Below are 21593 nucleotides of genomic sequence, written 5' to 3'. Positions count from 1 at the left end.
ATAAGGTAGGGGGTATGTCCAATTGTCCATGTGCTGAAATGTCTCAATTGGCTGTCCTGTACCCCATGATGGATGTGTCATGGGTCAAAGCTCTTCACAATGTAAACAAATATGGCCGCAGCGAACAGCGCCAGAAGTCCGCCGGTTTGGCAAACGCAAACGAGCAAAATTTGCCGCGAACCGACCGCCGGGAGAACCGCAAGGCCATATCTGATGAACAATACGGTACCCCCCCATATTATATTTTTATTTTATTTTCTTTATATGGTACCGCTTGTCGCTCACAAGGTTCTAGATCCATCTAGTTTTGGTGACATGGCAGTTATGTTTTGAGTTACCTTTAATTTTTTACTAATCTTAGTTCCATGTACACATCTGTTTTGTTTTTCTAAGTGCCTTGACTGTTGGTATATGTATATTATCGTGAGAAAAAAAAAAAAAGGATCTTTTTTGTTGTAACGTCTTAAGTGATTAGGTGTACCACCTTTGCTTTAATAAAATCTATTTAAAAAAAAAAAATCCTGTATAATAATAATAAAATGCAATACAATACAGAAGAAGTTGGTTCCTTCACAGACAGCCAGACATTTGTTTTCCTTCAAAAAAAAAATGTATACATTGAAATAGACTAGCAAACCGACTAAATGCTTTCAATGATGCAAACCATACAAAGCCAATGAACGATGACTACAATTCTGCTGATAATAATCCAGGTATGCATTGTTCTCTGGAACAATGCATAAAGATTATTCTACACCTCCCTGTGGATGGAAGGTTATCTGCACATGCACGCTGCGAAATCCCAACATGTGCTGATCAGACACAGCAGAGACAACGAGCATACATCCACCCACAACCAAACCCTGCAGAGTAAGCATATCCCCCCAGACAAAGGTCTGTGCAATGCACAGGGCCCTTTCGCTGGCGGAATACCCCCATTCTGCAAACACCTCTTTCCAATCCCAGGAAGTTATCTAACGGATCTCAACCAGCGTGAGTCTGCCCCAGTCAGCTCTTTAGAGCAGGCTAGGGGAGAATGAACACAGGGGGACACTTATGACAATACATATTAAAATACATCTAAAACATCTTCATAAAATTTTCCACAACAGCTCTCCGTGTCCAGCCTCCCAGTTTAGGTGGACGGCCATGTCTTGGTAGGTTTGCAGTTGTGCCATAATCTTTCCATTTTCAAATGATGGATTGAACAGTAATTTGTGAGATGTTCAAAGTCTGGTGTGTTCCTTGGCCTTCATGACTCTGTTTGTTCTCTAAGGTTCTCTAACAACATATGAGGGCTTCACAAAACAGCTGTATTTATACCAAGATGAAATTACACAAAGGTGGACTATATTTACTATATAGGTAACTTCTGAAGGCGATTAGTTCCACTAGATTTTAGTTAGGGGTATCAGAGTAAAGGGGGCTGAATACAAATGCACGCCACACTTTTCATATATTTGTAAAAGAATTTGAAAACATTTATCATTTTCCTTCCACTTCACAATTATGTGCCACTTTGTGTTGGTCTATTACATAAAATCTCAATAAAATACATTTATGTTTTTGGTTGTAACATGACAAAATTTTGAACATTTCTAGGGGTATGAAGACTTTTTCAAGGCACTGTAGGTGGAGATTTGGGAATTGCTTTTATTGAGATATTGGTGGTAGGTAGCTTCATCTTACTGTTTGGGGATGGGCGTGTTGCACAAGGGGGTGGGAAGGGGGAATGATAGTCAGTTGCTTCTGTATAGTTAGTTGGTCCTAGAGACCTTTTTGAGCCTGGGTATGCCCAATAGGCTCTGTGTTGTATGTGTTATTTCTTTTTACCAGTGGTGGCCCGTCCACTAGAGGCACAGGGGCTAATATATGCGCCCTGCCCCTAATCTAAATGCAGGGCCGGCAGGGAGTCTTAGGACTTCCGAGCAATCGGGTCTCAGGACCCACTTCCGGGCCGGGAGGAGAAGCAATGCCCCTGGCTCTTCCCTCATCAAGCTGGAGCGAGGAGCAGCATTGGTCTCCTAAGGTAAGGTCACTGATTTCCGCTGTCCATCTCCTGCGGAGGCCACTGATCGCTGCTGTCTGTCTCCCACGGGGGGCACTGATCACCACTGTCCATCTCCCATGGGGGGCAATATCGCCGTCGTCCATCTCCCGCGAGGTGGGGCATTGATCGCCACAATCTATTTCCCACATGGTGGCCTGCTGATGGCTGCCATCCCTCTTCCTGCACAGGGGGGGCAGGTTTGTTGCAGCCCCCCAAAAAAATTGAGCACCACCTGCCACTGGGTGTTATTCTTCTGGGTTTGCAGAAGATTGTAGAGGTGGCACAAGGCTTCACTATTAATGCAAAGCTGTCGATGTTTCAACTGGAAGCTTTCAGGTTAGGAGGGGGAAGGGGTTGTGTAGACTGTTTCATCCAGTGTAATTGGATAGTGCTGGGGGTGGTGAGCTGTGTGACCATGTTGCTCACCCCCCCTCCCCCATGTTCGATCATTCTTCAGAGGGCGTTAGAGATGATATTTTGCCTCCTCCCCACCTATTTTAACCCCTAAACCAAGCCGTAGGAGATGCTTTAAAGTAATTGGAAATGCTTGATTGTTTTATTTTATAAAAATATCAAACATGTTATACTTACCTTCTCTGTGTAATGGTTTTTCACAGAGCAGCCCCATTCCTCCCCTTCTTGAGTCACCAGCTGGGGCTCCTAGCTCCACCTTCCCACTGCGTGACCCCATAACAAGCCGCTTGCTATGGGGCACTTATGCATGGTCCCTCCTGAACCCTGCTGTGCTCGGCCCTCCCTCTGCTCACAGGCTGTGATTGACAGCAGCTAGAGGCAATCTCTCCTACGGCTGTGTCTGAGCCACTGAGGAGGGAGAGATCGAGAGAGCATAAAGAGCCTCTGATCTCATGCACAGAGCCGGGCTGAGATTGGGCTTAGGTAAGTATAATGGGGCTGAAGGGGGTAGGGGGAGCTGCATGCAAAAGCCTTTTTGTACCTTAATCCATAGAATGCATTGTGGTAAAAAAAAAAAACTTCTGTCAGCCTGCACAATCCAGGCAGATATGGCCACATGTATGAACACATTTAACAGGGATATCCAAGCAATGGGGGATAGGGTTGACCACATTGAGGTTAAGATGGGAGAATATGCTGATACTATAAACGACCTCATAGAGGCTTACGAGGATAAGGAAGGGGAGAATGAATGGATCAAGGAAAAAATAGCAGATATGGAAGATAGGTCGAGGAGAAACAACTTGAAAATAAGAGGGATACCGGAATCAGTGCAGCAATGCGATTTGAGTCACTACGTGGCGACCATGTTTAAAACCCTCATACCGAGCCTCACCGACCTAGACTTTACAATTGACAGGATCCATCTCCTCCCTAAGCCATCTCACCTGTCTGATCGCATGCCTCGAGATGTGATTTTGCAGTTACACTTCTTCCATGTGAAGGGAAATCTAATGTCACACATGAGGAAACAGGAGCAAATACCAGCAGTCTACCAGAATTTACAATTCTTTGCGGATCTCTCGCAATATACACTCCAAAAGCGGAAAAATTTGAATACAGTGACCAAAGCTCTAAGAAACCATAAAATTCCATACCGATGGGGGTATCCGACCAAAATCACTATAACCAGAGAAAAACGTTCCCATGTGATATCGTCCCTAGACCAGGGAGTTTCTCTTCTACAAGAATGGGGAATACACCTGGAACCAAATGGGGACAACCCCACTACCAGCACACCACACCAGGTAAACAGGAAGGAGTGGAGTGGAAGGAGGTCACTTCCAGGAATGCAAAGTCACACTTGTGAATTCAACCAGAAGGCTTTTTTTAGCTCCCCAGTCCCTATAGAGAAGAAGACAGGGATTGCAGGGTCGAACTAAAATCCCCTATTAAAAGTTAGCAGCTGACTGCTGCCTATAGGTGCTCTGCACCAGCCTACCTGTTGCACCATGTTTAGTGCGTTAATCTCGAGTCTCTTGTTTCATTGTTTTTTTAGTTGTTCCTTTTCATCTTTCTTTTATCTTTTTTAGGATGACGACAGACTCCAACGGACAGACTTAACATTTCATCACAGGTCGGCCACAACTGAGGATCCTCGTGTCAGGGCTGGCTTAGCCCTTCCTCCTCTGGGCTGGCCGCTCAGCCGTCGGCCAATTGACAGCTCTCTTCTCTTTCCACAATTACCAGCTGTTCCCAATGATGCTTGTCTGACCTGCCTATTTAAAGCCTTCCAGTTCACTCTTTCCTTTGCCTTCGCGTTGGTCACTTCATAAGGAACCATCTCCTGCTGTTTGTTTCAAGACTGTCCTTCTGACATCCCTCCTGGCTTCTTATCCTGCTTGCAGTTGCTCTCCTTGGATCCCTGACTTCAGGCCTGGCTGATTACCCGATCTGGTTAATGAACTTTGGACTGGCTGACTACCCGATCTGGCTACTGGACTCTGGCTATGCTTGACTACGTTTTTTCTATTTACCTTTTATTTTTATTAATAAACAAGTGTGATTTGATTGTACTTCTGTCTCAGTCTGTTTCATGGTTTCTGACAGTATGCGAAGGCCATGAATTCAGAAGATACAGTCAATCCACTTGTTGGTAATATTTTTTCCAGATGAGCAAGATCACCGCATGGATCAGTTTGCCTTGGCATTACAAACGCTCCTGAGTAGCATGGCTCACCTAGAATCCCCCACGGTGGCTGCTCCAGTACAACCTGAGTCGCAGGCCGTCCCTGCTGCTGCGCCAGTCTCTGTGCAGGCACCCGCCTCAAGTATTACCTCTATAAGAGGTATTTCTGGTTATGCTCCGCTTCCCCAGCGATTTTGGGGTGATCCAGTTCAATGCAGAGGGTTTCTCAATCAGGTTGAGATATACTTCGAAATGCTGCCCCAGGCGTTTCCCATGGAAAGAAGCAAAGTAGGTTTCGTGATATCTTTGCTTTCTGAGAGAGCCTTGGCCTGCGCTAACCCTCTATAGGAGACTCAAAAACCTGTTGTCTTGAGTTACCCTCAGTTTGTGGCCTCCTTTAAAAGGGTTTTTGACGTTCCCACACGCTTCGCTTCTGCTGCCAAGTGCCTCATGTCCATCAAACAGAGTATGAGAACTGTTGCCGACTACGCCATTGAATTCCGTACTCTGGCAGCAGGGGTTGCTTGGAACAATGAGGCTCTCGTGGCTGCTTTTTCTCATGGTCTCTCGGATTCCATCAAGGATGAGATAGCAGCCACTGAGCTGGAGAGCTTGATCTCGTTTGCCATCCTCATTGATTCCAGACTCAGAGAAAGACTTTCCGTTAAGGAGCGCTTGCGGAAGCCTCCTGTACGTTTGCAGACGAGCTTCTCCCTCACCTCCCATGCCTCCTGGTACCGAGTTGGTCAGTGAAGATAAACCCATGCACCTGGGCTTCACGTGTCTCTCTGCGGATGAGAGAGCCTTAAATACCTAGGGGTGACTATCTCTGCCCAACCCAAGGAATATATTTTCCAAAATTTACTACCACTAGCTGGTCGTACCAATCTCTTGAAAATAATATGGATGCCACAATTACTGTGTTATTTACATAACTCGCCTTGCTGGATTCCACAGAAATATTTCAAGAGATATGGTAAAACATTTCGGAGATTGATATGGCAGAATAAGTCAGCTAGAATTAAATATGAATATCTACAATATCCTAATGATCAAGGTGGGCTTTTGGTTCAAAATCTTTGGATATACTTCCTGGCGGCTCAACTTCAACATCTTGTGGGATGGGAAACTCAGGGATTTAATACATCTTCTTTTGATATACTTAGCACTTTATCTGATAACAGTAATCCATTACTCTCACTTGATTCTTTTATTTCACCCTTTAATCAATATTCTTTCCCTACATTTTATTTGATATATAAGGTCTGGCATTCTACCAAAACACTATTAGGTATTCAGGGACATGCTAGATATACTTTGTTATGGTCAAAAAATATTTCTGAAGTATAGCGCTCAGAAGGATTTTCTAGATGGGAACGTGTGGGGATTACAACCCAATTGTATTGTATTGTAATTGTATTCTGATGGAGTGCTGAAAACTTATCAGCAGCTCTGTGTTGACTATGGATGGGATAAAAGGTGTTTCTTTCAATACCTACAATTAAAACATGCTCTTAAAAAAGAAGGTATGGCCCCAACCATCCCTTTCTATAAAGTCCTTGCCCTGGACAGTGTAGTCCAAGCAAATAACACAAAGGGACTTATCTTTAACCACTTCAGCCCCAGAGGATTTGGTTGGCCAAAGACCAGTGCACTTTTTGCGATTCGGCACTGCGTTGCTTTAACAAACAATTGCGCGGTCATGCAACATGGCTCCCAAACAAAATTGACGTTATTTTTTCCCCCACAAATAGAGCTTTCTTTTGGGGGTATTTTATCACCTCAGCGTTTTTTATTTTTTGCGATATGAACAAAAAAGAGCAACAATTTTGAAAAAAAAACATTATTTTTTACTTGATTACTGTGTAAATGTGACTGGCAGTGAAGGGGTTAACACTAGATGGCACTGTAGGGGTTAAGTGTTCCCTAGGGAGTGATTCTAACTGTAGGGGGAGGGGCTCTGTGTGAGACATCACTGATCATCGCTCCCGATTACAGGAAGCTATGATCAGTGTCAGTGTCACTAGGCAGAACGGGGAGATGTTTGTTTACATTAGCATCTCCCGTTCTTCCTCTCCGTGAGGTGATCGCGGGTATGCTTGCAGACACTGCGTGGGCACGCGCCCACTAGCCAAGCCTTGCGAAATCACGCACAATAAAGTGATTTCACGCAGCGGAGTTAACCTGCCGCAGTAAAACTGCGGCGGCTGGTCCGCAAGCGATTAAAGTATATATGCAATTATTATTTGAACTGCTTGTTACATTTCTGATTCCAAGTAGACAAAAATGGGAGATGGATATTGATGTGGATCTAGAAGATAATATGTGACCAAATATTGAAGAACTTTCAGCTAGTCTCGATATCTCCAACACATAGAATGACCCAACTTTGTATTTTGTACAGGGCGTACCGTACCGTGGAACTACTGCAAAGGAAAGGGAGAAGGGAGAACTCTGAATGTCCAAGATCTGTGAAATATTCTGGTTCTTTAATGCCGTGTACACACGACCGGACTTTCCGGCAGACTAGGTCCGATGGTCTTCCCAACGGACTTTCGGTGGAGTTCCGACTGATTTTTCAACGAACGGACTTGGCCACACACGAATGGACTAAGTCCGTACGAAAGTCCGTTTGTTTTGAACGTGATGACGTAAGACTATGTTGGCCAATTCATGTAGGATATTGTATTAAAGTACCATAAGGACTAAAAAAGGAAGTTCAGTAGCCAATAGCTTCTCTTGCGTCGTATTTGGTCCGTCGGACCAGCATACAGACAAACTGTTTTCCCGATAGGAATTTAGTCCGTCAGACAGATTTGAAACATGTTCTATTTCTAGGTCTGTCTAATTTGTTTTTTAATGAAAAACGATCAAATTAGCCCACACACGATTGGATTGGTCGAGGGACTGATTTAGTCAGACCTAGTCTGCCAGAAAGTCCGGTCGTGTGTCTACGCGGCATTATACACTTGTTTTGGAGATACCCAAAATTGCATCGGTATTGGCAGGATGTGATAGATACGATACATTCTATATATGATATCTCACTTACTCCTGATCCTGTCCTGTGCCTCCTCGGGTACATAAATTATTTTTAAGTTAATATATGATGAGGCAGTGGCCATAATGAGAATACTTTTTCTGGCTCGGTTCACACTGAGGCAGCACACCTGTATCCGACTTCAGCGGCGGCTTGCAAAATGACTTCTGTATAGAAGTCAATGCAAGTCGCCTGAAGTCGCCCAAAAAGTAGTACAGGAACCTTTTTCTAAGTCAGAACGACTTGTGTCGCTCCTATTAGCCCTTGTACACACGATTGGAGATTCCGACGGAATGTGTCCGATCGGAGCGTTTTGTCGGATATTCCGACTGTGTGTGGTCTGCATCGGACTGTTTCCGTCGGAATATCCGTCGGACCAACTTTTCCAACTTGCCGGAAACATTTTCCGACAAAATGCTCCGATCGGACATACTCCGATCATGTGTAGAGAATTCCGATCGGACAAAGTGCCACGCATGCTCAGATCAAATTCCTACATCAAAGCTATTGGCTACTAGCCTGAACGTAGTCCCATCGTAACGAAATGACATCATCACGTTCTGAAAGATCGGATTTTCCGACAACTTTGTCCGACCGTGTGTATGCAACAGTTTCGGACAATTTTGTCCGACGGATTTGGTTTTTGGAATCTCCGACCGTGTGTACAAGGGCTTAGCCCACGTACACACGGTCAGAGATTTTGCCAACCAAATCCATTGGATTTTGCCCGTCGAATTTAGTCCGACCGATTGTGTCCGAAACTGTTGCATACACACGGTCGGGCCAAGTTGTCTGATTTTGCGGTTGCCAAGAACGCGGTGACTTAAGCCGTGTACGGCTGGACTAGAAAAGGAAGTTCAGCACCACGTCCGTCACCCTTTGGGCTCCTTCTGCTGGTCTCGTGTTTTAGTAGAACTTTGGTGAAAGACGATTCGCGCTTTTCAGATTAGTGATTCAGATCGCTACTGCTCTAAAGTTTCTGCTTGTCTTTGCGTATCTGATAATCAGTGCGTGCAGTCATTAAGTATTTGCTTCTCATTGTGGACTCTATCTTGGTATAGTACGCTTTGAAAGGCATTTTTTATTGTCTGCTTGCTTCTGCTATTCAGGTCGTCCTTTCAGGCCTTGCTGTTTAGCGTTGCTTTCTGGTGTCCGTTCTGACCAGCCGACCGTTTTCCAAACATGTTTCGTCTACGTACTCATCGTACAGTTTGTGCTGTGCAGGGGTTCTTACTTTGACTTTGACACAAGCCAAAGGGCTTGTGTCAAAGTAAGAACCCCTGCACAGCACAAACTGTACGATGAGTACGTAGACGAACCTTCAGGACCTCAAGTTCTCTACAGGCATCTCCCCCCAGGCTCTGGGGATCATTATTCCAGAGACCTGTTCTGCCATCATTCAGCTCCTGCTGAAGGACTATATTATGCTAATTTTTAACCTTAAACATCACATTCTATGTATTTCATGATTGCTAATGTCTTGCATTTCTTTCCTCATTCCCTAATTACCATCATTGCAATATGCTCTAATTCATATGCTCTGCCCCTTTGTCCTCATGCAGATTTGCCTCACTAACTTCCCCACCATGCTCTTCTTGGCCCATAAAACTATAGTCTAGTCACTTGACAATGTCTTTTGGCAGCTCCATAGTATTGCTTTCCCCTAAACACCCCCTAAAATGTCTACAAATGTGATGTGTGTGCTTCAAATCATGCACAGTGACCTTTTTATAGTTTTTTTGGAGTTGTGCCAAACTCATTAGTAACTCCCCTCTCCCCAACTGATACCTCAGCTGATAGAAATCCTCTATCTGATGACTTGACCCAACCCAATACACACTCTAAATACCTTTTTCATGATCACATTTATGGAACAATTCACCAAAGCATGTAGTGTAAGGGCCTCAATACTTTCAAATGCTAGTTTTATTTTTTTAACACATTAATTTTCTTGCTATGTAATAGCAGAATGTCAAAATGTCCTTCCATTTTGTTATTATGACACTTCTTACCTGTCCGGTGGGCTGCCAATAGTGTAACTAAGGAGGAGCTTCACAAAGTATCACACATTATTTAGGCATTCAGCTCTCAATCAAGTGTAGAGGGTTACCTCTCCTAAACATCCCCCCTCATTTTTTATCAAGGGCCCATCAGATGGGGGGGGGGGGGGGGGGTTAGGACTCTCATAAGGGGACCTTATACTTTAGGCTTTAAATACTCATTTTAAAAAATGTTATACTAATTTTGTCCAAAAATGTGGGTGTCTAATCTGCATGCAATGTTTATTTGTAAAATTACTAGTTTTTTTTCTTGTGTCACTACACAGTGTCCTTCAACGCCACAGGAATGGCAGACTGTGGCCTTCCACTTTGCCATTTTTCGTCAAGTTGTGCCTTTTTCAGCAACAGTGCAAACCCAAGTTCAGAGTGAGATGAGGGGACAGTCTCTTTTTCAGATAATCTTATTATGTTGTGGGTCTGCTACACACACACACCTTCTTTTTGTTAACTAATGTGTAGTGCATTACTGATCTAAATCATGCATATTTTCAGCACCCTGGCAGGAAAATGGCATGATTGTCCAAATTTACACCTCACTGTGGGTGCTTTTTACTAAAGACACATCCACTATGCACTACAAGTGCACTGCAAAAGTACACCTGAAACTGCACTTGGAGTGCAAAGTGGAGTTGCCTTTAGTAAATCACACTCCTTCTCAGCACAAACTAAAATTTCACTACAAATACATTTTAATCCCAATGAAAAAGGAAGCCACACATTGTTGAGAATTCAACTTTTTAATACAAGCACATTCATATGTGCGTTTAGTAAAGGTTTTTACAACAAACCAAGATATTTTGGGTATCCAAAACCCAGTTTAATCATATTTATTTTTTACTAGTTTTTTTGTGTAAACAGGCATGTATCAAACCGTAAAATACAGAACACAGGAACTTACAAAGTTCAACTTGGAAAAGTGAAGACAATATCAGAAATGAGTATGTACAAACTGGGCTGATATTGCCTTCATCACATGGGGTGTCACCCCTGAAAAATACAAATTTGGAAGATGCACACAGCGTGTCAACATGTGCTATCTCCCATCATGGGGGATCAATGTACATGCTTTTGGGCTGCAATCCCTTCATCTCAGACACTTTCCACAAAACATGTACATTGATCCCCCATGATGGGAGATGGCGCATGTTTACACACTCTGTGCATCTTCCAAATTTGGAATTATGCAAAATACACTTTTTAAAAAAAAAATAAAAAAATAAAACCCTATCTAGTTTTTTCGTTTTTCACAATCTCCCCAAAACATCAATGATGTTCTTCATTTTATTTTTAACATCATTGATGTTTTGTTGTACAATTTCCAAATCCCTATTGCACCCCATTATCTCCCCGATCAAGATCTGGGCACTTTCACTGGTAAAACGGGAATCTTCCTCCACATCACCTAGAAAAAAAACAAACACACCATGTAATCCAAATATGGTGATATACATTGATGAGCTTACCGGAAGCTGTGTTCTCCGACACTCACCTGTTGTGGTGACAATTTGGCCAACCTCCACGATCTCTCCTTCTTCCTGCTCCTGCTCCTCTGTTTCTTCTTTTGGAAGTTGCCCTTCTTTGGGAGGGGTGTGGTCCCTGGTGTCCTCATGGTCCCTGGTGTCCTCATACTTGCCGAGTCTTCTCTCCCCTATGAGAATGTAAACAAAGATTAATTAGCACACAGAGGGCATAAATAGGAATATGAAACATTGCTTGGAAGTGTTGTACAATTGTTTTTTTGGGCCGAGTTACAAGGTGAGAACATTATTGGGGACACTTTGTTAAGCTGGAATACTTCCCTGCAGAACGATGTTTCATACGAACGAATGAAACCATGACCTTGAAAGTGGCCATTTTAAAATGCACAACATGAAATCAAAGCACATGGAGCATGTATGCAAGCAAGAATAATGATATGAACACACGACAACTACTTACTTTTTTTAAGAACACGCTTGATCCTTAGGTACTGCTCGTGCTCCCTCAGTTTCAGGTCTGAGTCTCAGTTGATCCTTGGATCGGCGTACCCCAAAATTCTTCAGAAGACTCTTCACAACTTTATTCATGATCTTGGCCTTTCTGATATTTGGGTTTGGGTAAGGTCCATACTTCCCATCATAGTCGGTCCTGTTCAATATGTCGACCATCTCCAACATCTCTCCAAAAGACATATTTGAGGCCTTAAATCTTGTCTTCCTGGATCGGGACGTTTCAGGCTCCGGGCTTTCCTCACCCTCCTCCTCGTTAGTGGAACTATTATTGCGCACCTGCGTTCTCTACGCCATGTGCTCTCCCCACTGTGCGGGAAGCGAAGGGGCGGGGAATAGTTTGGAAAGAACGTCAGGGGAGGGCGGAGTTTCACGCATGCGCACTGTATATAAAACGCCACACATGTGTATCGTCCGTACGATCTGGGAGGAGAGTGTGAGTCACGGACGCGGCGAACGTTGAAACGAAGGTAACATTTTTAACTTTGTGCTTCACTAGACTAGATTGCTTGTATCTAGCCCGCTGTTGGGACAAGATTAGGAGGGATTTTAATTGCATTATTAGTATTTGAGGGTTTGTCTTGTGTCTTGCAGACAAAATGGACCCATTCAACAATCCCAACTTTATGGGGCTCTTCCTCGAGCTCTACATGGAGATGCCCTGCCTGTGGCAGTTCCACAACAAATTTTATTATGACAGATCAAAGAGGAACGCAGCACTGGAGAAACTGCTTGCTTTGGTGCAGATCAGGGTCCCCACGGCAGACATGACCTATCTGAATTGCAAAATTGTGGCCATGAAGCTTACATATTTCAGGGAGAGAAAGAAGCACCTGGAGTCCTTGAGAGCAGGAGATCCAGATGCTGTTTATTACCCCAGGATGGTGCACTTTGACAGGCTGCATTTTCTGGTAGACCAGGGGGTACCCAGGCCACCACTCAGGCCACCACTCTCCAGGCTTCCTCCAAGGCATCCTTCACCCCCAGCTGAGGCTTCTGATGTACAACCTGGGCCTTCCAGGCAGCACCATGTGGTGGGGCCCAGCTTGAGACAGGTATTGCATTGTTGAACATATTTCTTGTGTTACATTTAATGATGTTAACTAGATGTTCTTATTGATCAAGAAGTTGTGATTTCTCAAAGTGATTTACATCTCAATAGACAGTAGTGACCAAAAATGATTGGGACGGGAAAGAAAAATGCTGGTGTCAGAATGATAGTCTGTTCTATTTGGTAACAGTCAAATAGCAAAAGCCAGGAGCACAAAATGTTGTTATTGATGATCAAAAAACTAAAACTATGTCCCCTTTTCATACACAGGAAGACCTCAGTCGGGGGGAGGCTGTGGCAAGTGGCAGCCAGGAGGTCCAACAACGCCCTCCTTCTCCTCCTGCCCCAGCTACAGGAGCCCAGCCACAGCCTGGAAGGATGCCTGGTGGGAAGTCACAAAGGAAGACCAGAGAGTGGTGGCCTGGGATGAGTCTGGTGTGCCAGAAGATGCAGCCTCTTCAAGATCACCATCCTAGGGACAGAAATGTCATCTGAATTTCCTGCTCTCTAGGACTTCAGGAGCAGACTTCTCTCCCTGAGATATGTACTCCTCAGGCCACCAATTTTTTTTATATGTCATTTAGTCATGTCTGCCCTGGGGGCCAAAGGCTGCACCAAAGTTAAGAAGTTTCTCCAGTGCTGCGTTTCTATTTTTATTTTCGAGTAAAAAAAAAATACATTTTATTTTTGTTTGATGAAATACTTGTGTAATGTGTTTTCCTTCAAAAAGTAGAGTTTATTTGTGAGCAGGCAGGTACATTTCCAAAATACAAAGTGAACTAAATAACAAGGGGTACCAACACTAAACAACCTCCTGTAGATTAAAAAAGCAAAAGAAAATCTAAAAAAATACAATAATGTTGTTGTTGTAAGTTTACACCCAAAAATAAAAAGTAAAAAAAAAGGAGAAATGAGCAGTGTCTTTAAAGGAGATTTTTAGGGAACCCCCCCCCAAAAAACATCCAAAAAATAAAAAAATTTAAAAAACATTGTGTAGATGTGACTTAAACTAAAATTGTATTGCTGAAATGGTTAAAAAAGAGTAATAAAATCCGTTCGGGAGAAGTGTGTGTGACTATGAGCATCAAAAGAAGTTGGTTCTTGCAGCATTGTAAAGAACAAGAGAATGCGCTTGATGAATGATTTTTTAACATTGCAGCGTGACGAATGTGTTATATCGCTTACGAGCAGGAGTTTTACCTGAACGAGCGCTTCCGTGTCGGAATTTGAATGTGAGCATGCGTGGCACTTGGTTCGATCAAAATGCTCTACACATGATTGGATTCGGTCCGTCCGGCCCAGTTGGTCGGGAAATCTTTCCAACATGTTGGAAAATTGGGTCGGACGGAGATTCGGACGGAATCAGTCCGATGCATACCACACACAGTTAGATTATCTGACGACACGGTCCAATAAGACTCATTCCGACAGATTCTCCGACCGTGTGTACAAGGGCTTAGAATGGTTCCGTTGTAAAGAATGGATCACGACTTAGCTGTCAGATAAGTTGCCCCAGTGTGAACCGAGTCTTAGGACTAGCCTTGTTTTGAGTGTTTAGAAGTTTAACCACTTAACAACCGGCCCATAGCCGAATGACGGCTACAGGGCGGTTGTTTAACTCTGGGAGGCCGTCATATGACGTCCTCCCAGAATTCCGCTCTCGAGCGCACCACAGATCACGGTAAACGGCCGCTCATCGCGGTTGTTTACCACGTGATCGCTCTGTCAAATGACGGAGTGATCCCTCCCCCTCTCTGTACCGATCGGAACAGCGGAGGGGGAAGAGATCGGTGTCAGCAGCGATGTGGGCTGCATCTGCAGTGCCCACATTGCTGCTCACCGAAATTTAACCCCTCAATTCCCTGCCAATACTGTGCAATACTGTGCAATACTCTGCATTACTGTGCAATACTCTGCATTACTGTGCATTACTCTGCAATATCCTGCAACACTCTGCAATACCCTGCAACACCCGCCAATACCCTGCAACACCCGCCAATACCCTGCAACACTCTGCAACGCTCTGCAACACCCGCCAATACCCTGCAACACTCTGCAACACCCGCCAATACCCTGCAACACTCTGCAACACCCGCCAATACCCTGCAACACTCTGCAACACCCGCCAATACCCTGCAACATTCTGCAATGCTCTGCAACACCCGCCAATACCCTTCAACACCCGCCAATACCCTGAAACACTCTGCAATGCTCTGCAACACCCGCCAATACCCTGGAACACTCTGCAATGCTCTGCAACACCCGCCAATATCCTGCAATGCTCTGCAACGCAATACTCTGCAACGCCATACTCTGAGATACCCAGCCATACCCAGCCATAGTCGGTGATACCCTGCAATACCCAGCCATAGACACCCCCCCTCCCGCCGCCCTCCGGTGCTTCTACCGACTTGCCAATATGATCAAAGCCAGAATCTTTTTTTTTTTTTTTTTTTTTTCAGGCTTGCCAGCTTAGAGGTGAGATGCGGGGTCTTATTGACCCCATATCTCAATGTAAAGAGGACCTGTCATGCCATATTCCTATTACAAGGGATGTTTACATTCCTTGTAATAGGAATAAAAGTGATCAAAAAATTTATTTTTGGGGAAAAAAAAAGTCAAACTAAAATAAATAAAGTAAAATGAACAATACATTTTTTTTTTAAAGCGCCCCTGTCCCCATGTGCTTGCATGCAGAAGCGAACGCATACGTAAGTCCCGCCCACATATGAAAACGGTGTCCAAACCACACATGTGAGGTATCGCTGCGAACGTTAGAGCGAGAGTAATAATTCTAGCCCTAGACCTCCTCTGTAACTCAAAACATATAACCAGTAAAAAAAATTAAATCGTCGCCTATGGGGATTTTTAAGTAGCGACGTTTGGCGCCATTCCACGAGCGTGTGCAATTTTGAAGAGTGACATGTTATGTATCTATTTACTCAGCGTAACTTCATCTTTCACATTATGCAAAAATTGGGCTAACTTTACTGTGTTTTAAAAAGCATTTGAAAAATTGCTGCGCAAATACCGTGCGAGATAATAAGTTGCAACAACCACCATTGTATTCTCCAGGGTGTTTGCTAAAAAATATAAATAATGTTTTGGGATTCTATGTAATTTTCTAGCAAATAAATGATGATTTTTACATGTAGGAGAGAAATGTCAGAATTGTCCTGGGTGCTCCAGAATGCCTGATGGCGCCCCAGCATGTTAGGCCTCTGTATGTGGCCACACTGTGTAAAAGTCTCACACATGTGGTATCGCCGTACTCGGGAGTAATAGCTGAATGTGTTTTGGGGTGTAATTTGTGGTATGCATATGCTGTGTGTGAGAAATAAACTGATAATATGACAATTTTGTGAAAAAAAAAATCTTGATTTTGCAAAGAATTGTGGGAAAAAATGACAACTTCAAAAAACTCATCATGCCTCTTACTAAATACCTTGGAATGTCTTCTTTCCAAAAAGGGGTCATTTGGGGGGTATTTGTAATTTTATGGCATGTTAGGGTCTCAAGAATTGAAATAGGCTGTCAGTACTTCAGGTGTGATCAATTTTCAGATATTGGCACCATAGCTTGTGGACTCTATAACTTTCACAAAGACCAAATAATATCCACCAATTTGTACTTATTTTTACCAAAGATATGTAGTAGTATAAATTTTGGCCAAAATTTATGAAGAAAAAATTACTAATCTGCTAAATTTTAAAACAGAAACAAAGAAAAATTCATTTTTTTACAGAATTTTCTGTATTTTTTCTTTTATAGCACAAAAAATAAAAAACCGAGCGGTGATTAAATACCACCAAAAGAAAGCTCCATTTGTGTGAAAAAAAAAGGACAAAAATTTCATATAGGTCCAGTGTTGCATGACTGAGTAATTGTCATTCAAAATGTGAGAGCACCGAAAGCTGAAAATTGGTCTGGTTAAGGGTGTTTAAGTGCCCAGTGGTCAAAACTTTTTAAAATCACTTTTTTTAATTAAAAAAAAAAGACAACAGTAAAGTTAGCCTATTTTTTTTTATATTGTGAAAGATAATGTTATGCCAACATGTCACGCTTCAAAATTGCGCCCGCTCGTGGAATGGCGTCAAACTTTTACCCTTAAAAACCTCCATAGGCAACATTTAAAAAATTCTACAGGTTGCATGTTTTGAGCTACAGAGGAGGTCTAGGGCTATAATTATTGCTCTTGCTCTAACGATTATGACTATACCTCATGTGTGGTTTGATCACCGTTTTCATATGCAGGCGCTACTCACGTATGCGTTCGCTTCTGCATGCAAGCTCGTCGGGACGGGGCTCTTATTTCTTTTTTCACTGTTTTAAATAAAAAAAAAATAATAATAATTAGATCACTTTTATTCCTATTACAAGGAATGTAAATATCCCTTGTAATAGAAAAAAGCATGACAGATCCTCTTAAATATGAGATCTGGGGTCAAAAAGTCCTCATATCTAATATTTGGGCTTAAATGCAAAAAAAATAAAAAATTGTCATTTGAAAAAATGACAACAAAAAAATAGGATTTTTGTACTCACCGTAAAACCCTTTTCTCTGTAATTCACCGACCGACACAGCTCCTCTCTGTAACTAAATGGTTTTGTTAGCCTGCCATTAGGAGAACTAGGCACAAATTGTAACACAATCCACAGAACTTTAGTCCCGCCCCGGGGGGCGGGCCCTGTGCTAACAACCCTCTCTGCTGCTCAGGCAGAACTCAGTATGTAAACAAGCAGTACAACGTAGAGAAAAGGAGGGCTGGGTGCTGTGTCGGTCGGGGAATTACAGAGAAAAGGATTTTACGGTGAGTACAAAAATCCTATTTTCTTATATTCACCGACCGACACAGCTCCTCTCTGTAACTAAATGGGACGTCCCCAAGCAGTGCCAAACGAGGGGTGGGAAACAACAGCATTAAAACTTCATCCACCATGATTCCATTCTGAACCTGTGAACTTTTACAAAGTGATTGAGGGCTTTTAAGTCCAAGATTGGACGTACCCCTTCCTTCTTGGGAACCACAAACAGATTTGAGTAGAACCCCTGAAAGTGTTTCCGATTCCGGAACTGGTGCGATCACCCCCTGATTCAGTAAGTCCCTTACTGCCCCTAGCAGGGCCTCTCGGCGAACCAGGGATGTGGGTATGCTGGAGGGGAAGAATCTGTTTGGCGGCCAAGACAGAAACTATCTTGTAGCCTGTGGCTCCTTAGCCTTCCTGGCTTGTGGGAGTAGTGTACTCTTACCATCCATGGCATTTTTATTAATGTCATCTAACGAAGCTCCAAAGAGCCGCTCGCCAAGGAAGGGAAGATCCGTCAGGGTTTTTTTGGATGCCTGGTCAGCAGACCAGCATTTAAGCCAAATCAGGTGCCTCAGCACCACAGCTGACACTGAAGCCCTGGATAACAGGGGAAGAGTATCCAGGGCCACGTCAAACGTACATGAGGCCTTGCACTAGTTGGTCTGCTAGTTCCACGCAGACAGGGGAGGCGTTTTGCTCTCCCAATTCGCGGTGTAAAAGTTTTGCCCACTCAGTCAGTGTCTGCGACACCAATGCGGATGCCAGTACTGGTCGCACGGCTGACCCCACAACTGTAAACAAGGAATGAGCCACCGCCTTGGCCTTCCTATCGGTGGGATCCTTGAATGCAGGAGTCCCCTCAACCGGGATCGTGGTTACTTTATTTAACCTAGATACTGGGGGGTCCACGACCGCACTAGCCGACAATTTCTTGAGAAGGCTTTCCTCTAAAGGGTAACGCATCGCCATATTTGTGGGGACCGAAAACATCCTTTGTGGCCGACCCCATTCCCTGTAGATGAACTTGTCAAAATAAGTCAAATACGGGAACACCTTAGGTGAACGTGCTGGTTTGCAGGACCCAAAAGGGACAGATATATCAGCAGAGGGATCCGCTGGCTCCTGGATCTTCAGGGTATCACGCACAGCTGTGATAAATGCTCCAACAAGCGCTTTGTCGCGCCCGGACCGGAATGGGGAAATCATCCTCACTGTCCGAATGGTCCTGGTCAGCCTCGTCTGATAGGTCAGAGCAGGTTCACCAGCCGCAGCAGGGCCCGAATCTGCATCAGAGCTCTCCCCAGAGGACGGGGGAGGTAGGGGCCTTTTACACGCACCTTTCCTTCCATGCACCGCCTCTATTTTAGCAACAAAGGAGTTAAGGACCGCCGTCAGGGTGTCCATAGGCACAGTGCTATCCGCAGGTGACCCGGTTGGAATAGCCTGGATTTCGGGGGAAGAAACACCAGTTTCTGAAGCCATGCTGACCCTACCCTGTCTGCCACCTGCAAGGGGACTTAGGACAGTGAAGGTCCCACCCTCCTGCTGCCGCCTGAGGGGGGGGGGGGGGGTGGGGATTCCTAGCGCCAGACTCACCACCCTGGGGTGTTCTGTGATGGTCACTAGCCGTGCCTGTAGTCCCCAGGAGGTTACCCAAGTGCAGAGTGAGTAAACTGTGTCGGCAGCAGCTGTAGAAAATAGCGGTGAAACGATCTGCATAGCTTGCACCAGCGTTCAGGGAATTGCCATCCAGCATCCTGTATACACAGTGGACACAGGAAACAGCATGTGAGAGCACATGTAATGCTGTCACAAGAGAACTGCGATGAAAAGAGCTCTCGGGCTTCAAAAAAATGTCCACCAATGCAACTAATAGGAAGATCCTATCGAAAATGTCTGCTGAGGCTCACAAGGGGAACCTGCTTTGCCCACAGTCAAAATGGCCACCGGACAGTGCCATGAGGTGACAGGAAAAATCACAGAACAGCGCTGCCTGCATTCAGCAAGAACACCTCCACAGACACCTTTTGGGACCCCCCCCAGACCGGGACCAACACTAGCCTCACAGAGCCCCCTACAGGTGAGAGACCAAGCGAATCCCACACACACACCACCTGCAGCACATGTAGCCACCCCCCGGAGGGGGGAAGGAGGGGAGCTAGGGATGTGGGAGAGAAGAGAAGGAGGTGAGGTGGCCCCCGAATCGATTCTCCCAGGGAATGCCCAGCTGCTCACCCCACCGAAGCAGAGAGAGCCGTACTTACCAGTCCTGAAGAGCTGGGAGACATTCCATCACAGACCTACTCCTGCGCAGTTACAGGGTAGGTGTTAGCCCGGTATACTGTGATCCAGACATCAGTAGCCCGGTCATATGTATACCCCGGAGCATTGAAGCTCACCGACCACCTCTGGAGCTGAGGTATGTCATGGCCTGCCAAGCCTTAACTGCGGCCTGCACACGCTCGATGGCCGGACTGAAGAGACTACAAGGATAACTTAACCAGCCTGTCACCCAGCCGGCAGTTAATAACTAAGATCACAGGATCTTTCATCTTGCCCAAAAACATCAAAACCTGCATGAAAGAAATGGATCAAATGGCCTACAGGGTTCCTAGGTCATTCTCCTTCACTAGGCAAAATGAAACTGAGTTCTGCCTGAGCAGCAGGGAGGGTTGTTAGCACAGGGTCCGCCCCCCGGGGTGGGACTAAAGTTCTGTGGATTGTGTTACAATTTTTGCCTAGTTCTCCTAATGGCAGGCTAACAAACCCATTTAGTTACAGAGAGGAGCTGTGTCGGTCGAGGAATATAAGAGAAAATGGCCCTTTAAGACGTATGAGCGGAGCTGACTTTGACGTCGCTTCTGCCCTCCTATGGTAAGAAGACCGGTGGGGGCTATCTTCCCCTCACTCCTCTCCATACTACAGACATGACAGGTCCTGATCGCTTTCGCCGCTACCGTCAGCTCCGGTAAGCCGCGAAGGGCACGGGATAACAGTGGGAGGGGGGTGGCACCTCTCCCGTCACTGATAACGATGATCTCGCGGCTATCCATGTTTAACCACTTGACCACTGGGCACTTAAACACCCTTAATAACCAGACCAATTTTCAGCTTTCAGTGCTCTCACAATTTGAATGACAATTACTCGGTCATGCAACACTGTACCCATCTGAAATTTTCGTCCTTTTTTTCCCACAAATAGAGCTTTCTTTTGGTGGTATTTGATCACCTCTGCGTTTTTTATTTTTTGTGCTATTAATGAAAAAATACCGAAAATTTTGTAAAAAAAAAGCATTTTTCTTCATTTCTATTAAAATTTTTTGCAAATAAGTAATTTTTCTTCATAAATTTGGCCAAAAATGTATACTGCTAAATGTCTTTAGTAAAAATAACCCAAATTAGTGGATATTATTTATTCTGCGTGAAAGTTATAGGGTCTACAAGCTATGGTGCCAATCACTGAAAATGTATCAATTTGATCACAGCTGATGTACTGACAGTCTATCTCATTTCTGGAGACCCTAACAAGCCAGTAATGTACAAAAACCCCCCAAATGACCCCTTTTTGGAAAGTAGACATTCCAAGGTATTTATTACGTGGCACGGTTAGTTTTTTGAAGTTGTAATTTTTTCCCACAATTCTTTGCAAAATAAAGATTTTTTTTTATTTTAATTTTTTTTCACACCAAATTGTCATTTTACCAGGCTATTTCTCTCACACGGCATATACATTCCACAAATGAAACCCCAAAATACATTCTGCTGCTCCTCCTGAGTACGGTGATACCACATGTGTTAGACTTTTACACAGCCTGGCCACATACACAAGTCCAACATTGAAGTAGCAACTTCAGGCGTTCTAGGAGCATAAATTACACATCTAATACCTCAACCACCTATTACACTTATGAAGGCCCTGGAGCACCAGGACAATGGAAACGCCCACAAAGTGACCCCATTTTGGAAAGCTAACACCCCGACGTATAATCTATG

At 44.3% G+C, this 21593-nt stretch overlaps 1 long non-coding RNA gene across 1 annotated transcript in view; it reads left to right on the top strand.

The window, feature by feature from the left end:
- LOC143924521 (uncharacterized) overlaps positions 1 to 13857 on the top strand; it is a 153567-nt gene extending 139710 nt beyond the window's left edge. The window contains exon 3 of the long non-coding RNA XR_013261879.1: positions 13062 to 13857. This is a non-coding gene — a long non-coding RNA (uncharacterized LOC143924521). The remainder of the gene's footprint in view (positions 1 to 13061) is intronic.
- Positions 13858 to 21593: the final 7736 nt, after the last annotated feature.

The sequence above is a fragment of the Lithobates pipiens genome, unplaced genomic scaffold (genome assembly GCF_037356315.1).
Source record: "Lithobates pipiens isolate NorthernLeopardFrog02 unplaced genomic scaffold, aLitPip1_a1.2 Scaffold_22, whole genome shotgun sequence".
Taxonomy (NCBI): domain Eukaryota; kingdom Metazoa; phylum Chordata; class Amphibia; order Anura; family Ranidae; genus Lithobates; species Lithobates pipiens.
The sequence above is the reverse complement of the archived record's forward strand: the minus strand, read 5'-3'. Positions and strand labels throughout refer to the sequence as shown.